Source organism: Ptychodera flava, chromosome 6 (genome assembly GCF_041260155.1).
Source record: "Ptychodera flava strain L36383 chromosome 6, AS_Pfla_20210202, whole genome shotgun sequence".
In the NCBI taxonomy this organism is placed as follows: Eukaryota; Metazoa; Hemichordata; class Enteropneusta; family Ptychoderidae; genus Ptychodera; species Ptychodera flava.
Window position 1 is genome coordinate 46974937 of NC_091933.1, and position 5949 is coordinate 46980885.

Sequence of the window (5949 nt, forward strand, 5' to 3'; positions counted from 1 at the left end):
TAGATTTAAAGCTGAGCAGTTTTTGATCGGTTACAGTTGTAATAGCATATTGCACCTTAAAATGTTCCTTCTGCATGACGATTTTTGTATCCCGGTGTCTTTCTTCTTGAGTTTCATTGAGATATGGACGATGTCGCGCGTAATGTTGACATCTTCGTCGTAAGCTTATACTTTATGAATGAAGCGTGTTCACATAAACATTCTGATATTTATGCGCAAGGCGTAATCGAGTAAAGCCTCAAAATTAAAGGTTTTTCGTTCTATTAGTAAAAATTCCCTAAAATTATGGGCATGGGTATATGATAAATCGGTTATTACCCAATATCGCCTGTTCCTTGTGTCGTATCAGCATTCGTGTCATTTGTGTTGCGTCAGACACTCGACTTCGTCTCGTGTCTGACGCAGCACAAATGACACTCATGCTGATACGACACAGGAACAGGCGATATTGGGTAATAACCTCTAAATAACCGATTTATCATATACCCATGCCCATAATTTTAGGGAATTTTTACTAATAGAACGAAAAACCTTTAATTTTGAGGCTTTACTTGATTACGCCTTGCGCATAAATATCAGAATGTTTATGTGAACACGCTTCATTCATAAAGTATACGACGAAGACGTCAACATCACGCGCGACATCGCATCAAGTCGTCCATATCTAAATGTAACCCAAGAAGAAAGACACCGGGATACAAAAATCGTCATACAGAAGGTGCAATATGTTATTATAACTGTAACCGATCAAATACTGCTCAGCTTTAAATCTATCCTGATTTCGATCGTCGTACGGCACGGAGCTCGCGCGGAGAGGGGACGCCATTTTGCTGGTTTACCTTTAGAGTTGCCATGTCAACAGTCGTCGCGCGCGCGACATCGCTGTCACGCCACGCGCTCACTACCTGTTCGGTGGAGACGGTGCACAGTGCCGGCGCCGTGCGAACGGCAGAATGTTTGCTAGAACTTGACCAAAAAAATACCATGGGAAAACATTTCAAGACTCAACGTGATATTTCCGTATTTTGCAACCAGAAATACCCGTGTTCCTCGAAGCCCTTCAAGTTTTTACGTCGGCGACATCGCTTCGCAGGCGGGGAGCGGCAGCCATTTTGTTGTTTACGTTGTTTACCAACAAACTGCTAATGTAGTTCGGGAAAACTCTAAAACCGATGACGTTCATCGTGCATATCTCGACGTTTACCGTGAAATATCAGGGCTGATATTAATCTTTACGGCCCTGATACGGCTTTTGCAGCCCGAGGTCGTGCGGCGGAAGGGCCCGAGCGTGCGAGGGCCCGTACGCCGTACGACCAAGGGCCGCAAAAGCCGTATCAGGGCCGTTAAGGTTTTATCATATACCTTATGGCATGATAAATATGTAGTTTACGTAATATTAAACATTGTTTAGGAGATGAAAATGCTTGCGATATCAAAAATTCATCGCCATTTGTGTCAGTTTTTCATAAATACGATGGCCGCTTCCCGTCGTCGCGGATTGACATACATAATGTCGTCATTTGTTTACCTGCAGAATTCTAGAACGCACAAAGCAACATCCGTACTATTGCGTGACCAACAGAGATCCAGGTTGAAATGGAAGTGTAAGAAGGACAAAAGCGTGATGTCAGTTTCTTGCAATTTATACCGAATAGGCACGCACTTAGTATACACAGTATTTCACTAGAATGTAGAAATAAGCCCATGTCACCTGCGCGGCTCCACTGTCGCCACGCGCAACTACGATCTGAGCGAGCGCTGGCTTTGTGTACGAATGGAACGTTTGCGGATAGCAACGCGTGTAGTAACCAGAATCAAGATAGTTCAGAAATGCACGCGATTGCCCATATTTGGGCACCGGGCCGTGGCGTGATACGTAAAAAAAATGCACGGATCTGAGGGCGCTTTCTCCCATAGCTTTACACAGGCACGTGAATGTAGGTATATGATAAGATAATTTACGTTGAACGTCACTAGGATGTAGCAATATGGGTATGGGTATATGATAAAAAGTTAAATATAGGCGAACAGGCACTCCGGATGAAAATGTTACAGCAATTCGATTAGTTTATTTTCCTTTCCTACTTCTGTGGTAATTCTTAAGACAATCAATCTGCAAGGCAGTTTATGCATGACAAATATGTATCTTTTAAAAGCACACAGCAAACTGTCCTTGAATTTTCATGAACAATATTTGACATAGACTGAAATACATAACATGCAACCAATGTTTACATTTTGCCCATACACCAGATACATGGAGAGATTCCAACACACAATCATTAACTCAGAAACCCTACATGGAAAAGTAATAATCTTTACGGCCCTGATACGGATGATAGGGCCCGTACGCCGTACGACCAAGGGCCGCAAAAGCCGTATCAGGGCAGCAAAGGTTTTATCATATACCTTATGGCATGATAAATATGTAGTTTACATAATATTTAACATTGTTTAGGAGATAAAAATGCGTGCGATATCAAAAATTCATCGCCATTTGTGTCAGTTTTTAAAATACGATTGCCGCTTCCCGTCGCGGATTGACATACATAATGACGTCATTTGTTTACCTGCAGAATTCTAGAACGCGCAAAGCAGTATGCGTACTGTTACGTGACCAACATATATCCAGGCTGAAATCGAGATGTAAGAAGGACAAAAGCGTGATGTCAGTTTCTTGTAATTTATATTGAAGAGGCACGCACTCAATATACACAGGATTTCAGTAGAATGTAGAAATAAAAGCCGATGTTACCGCCGCGGCTCCACTGTCGTCACGCGCGACTACGATCTGAGCGAGCATACGTTTTTCAAATCTCGCGCTGGCTTTGTGTACGAATGGAACGTTTGCGGATAAAACGCGCGTAGTAACCAGAATCGAGATAGTTCAGAAATGCACGCGATTGCCCATATTTGGGCACCGGGTCGGGGCGTGATACGTTAAAAAAATGCACGGAACTGGGGGCGCTTTCTCCCATAGCTTTACACAGGCATGTGAATGTAGGTATATGATAAACATTGCTTTCTTCCACAACAACTACTCTTAAAGACCAGTCTGAACTCCTGAATGCTAAATACAGAGAAATATATGCAAAGCAATCACGATGAACAAAATTGACCTAAACTTGAAGGTGTCATCTCTATCACACATTTCTGAAACAAAAAGCTGAATTCTTTTTCAGTTCCGGACAGGTAAATTTTTAGTTCAGTCATTGTTGATGTCACTTTGTCCATTGATTATGCATATGACAATAACTGTAACTCTTCTGTCGATTTTAAGGACAGATTTAAGAATTTCTTTTATTTCAGTACCACAGCCAGAGAGTTTATTATGTTTGAAAAGCAGGAATTGTTCTATTTGGTATCTGTATAGTGCTTTCAAAGCACATAAAAGAAATATATGACAACACTTAAAACTGTGGCATTCCGGCAATCTAGCCAAGAGTCCATCCGCTAAAGTGTAGTAATGTGTTTTAGCTAGTTCTTTCAAACCATCTTCCATATATATATTTTAGAAGCTACTGGCTGTGTGTTTTTTTTAATATGCCAATCTCCTTGAAAGCATATCAACCAATGAAGATCATGTAAATGTTCATTCTTTAATTTCACCATGAAGTCAAAAGTTTTCCCATCTCCAACCACCACCAGATATTTTAGTCTGATGCCAATTTTGAAAATTGTGGCTTCTCTACAACATACTTGACAGTGTCTAATCTATCACAAAATTCATTCAATACTCCAAAGAAAACAACTTTTGATTGTTTTAGTAGTAAATCAGATGTAACAGAAGGTGTTGACCTTAAGTTACCCGACAGTATATCTGACTCTAGTGCACGTATGGTTTGTTTTTCAAAGCAATGTTGGAAATTATATCATATCAGTATATTGATGACGCAAATGCAGCGATCTGATTGGTCGAGACGCAAAAATAACCGTGGTATATTCGCGATATACCACGGCTGGCATAAGCGCGAACTCTTGGTAAGTGCAGAAATGCCTTTTTGACGTTAAATCTCCAAATTTCAATATACTGATATGATATGATATAATAGCAATAAATCACACCCAGCACCGGTATACCACCCAGTTTTGACCAGTCCACTTCATATATACACTCGCTATCGCTCGTGCATGTTTGTCGCGAACTGGTCAAAATCTCGTGGTATACCATCGCTGGGGGTGCTTCATTGCTTAAACATCGTACTTCACAAAATTCAGCTGACTTTTCTCTGTGTCAGTAATGGCAAAATCATTAATTGATAATACTGGTGGAGATATTTGATCTCTTTGCATGGATGCGTCTTCTGTTATACCTTGCTGGTGCGTTCGTTATTGACTTTGTCAAAGTTAATCCTGTGATAATCTGGTGACAGCGTCCATAGATGAGTAATTTACCCTTGCTTGCTTTCGCGCATTAGGCAATAAAACGCATCAGATGATAGACACAACACAGTGACAAAACTTCGCGTAAGATTGTCAAAGGACAAATACGTGACACGGCGAAGGAGATAAAGAAATTGTTACAGACCAGTGCTAACATAAGACCAAGACACCAAAGGTTGGCACTATTTTTATTAGCAATACATATCATAGTCAAACGTATTAAAATAAAATAAACCATGGCAAGAAAAAACCTGTGCTGTGACCAAGACTGCCGCCCCTACCCCTGGGGATGGACATTTCTGCAACCTCCTATCGTACTCTTGACGATTTCAATCCAAATGATGATTTAAAAGTACTAGAAGAGATTTCAGAAAATAATCCATGTGATACGTTTGATATTCCAAGAAAAAAACAAAGATACTGCCGTAAATAATTAGGGATTGAGTTTAATTGCTATGTGTTGTTCTTTAGGTGTGCATTTTCTAAATGGACTAGTGGCTGGCGATGAAAAGGGAAATATTACATACATAGCAAATCGAGGGAGAAGTACTGTTGATTATGTTTGATGTGTTGTCAACCGATTTGTTTTGTAATTTTCCACATTTTGAAGTACCAACAATCGAAGTGTCTGATCATTTTCCATTAACATGTACTTTAGAATGTGAGACATCGAGTGACCTCCCATCCTTTGAAGGTCAATATGTAAAGGGCAAATTTAAAAGGAAAGAAAAGGGTCAGGAAACTTTGCGAAAGCATGCTGGCATTAAGATCAAACACGTCAGGAAATGCAGTGCTAGGTGAATGTAGCAGACTGCCAATGTATGTTTCATGTGTAAAGAAAGTTATTAAATATTGGTTGAAAGTAATTCACATGGCCAGACCAGAAAGACATCTGATGTCAGCAATGGCTAGAATCAGATGTGTTGCGGAAAGCAAATTGTTAAAGGAAGGGAGCTCAAAATAGAAAGACCGTGAGATTGTGTGGATATTGTCAACACGATGTTGCTAGACGATGAATACCATTTTCCGTTGGTTTGTAAATTTACAAAGATTTAAGAAGTGAATACTTACCTGTATACTACCGTGAAAATGTTTGTTTTGAGAAATTTATCGAGTTGGTGAAAAACAAACAACAGAACGAGATTTTTAGTGTTGCTACGTATATCGATAATGGTATTAAAGAGAGGCAGCTTGAAGATAGACCTATTGTGTGAGACAGGCTATTTTATGTAAAAGTCCTCTAGACTTGTGACCTTTGACCTTGAATTACATTTCGTGATCTGTAACATGTAATGAAAGGCTGGAGGCCTAGTTTATCGAAAAAAATCACTCTACTTCGTTTCAATCGGCTGTCCGTTTAGGCGGATTAATTGATTAAGTCAACACCACGGCATACGTCCCAAACGTACTAAAATAAGACTTATTTTACCTTACATGTGGGACGGCTGTGGTGTTGACTTAATCAATTAATCCGCTGATACGGACAGCTGATTAGCCAGTTGGCAGGTTGGAGAGGAGATAAGGACTTGTAGGTAATAAAGAAAGTAGTCAGACGGTTTGGAGTCG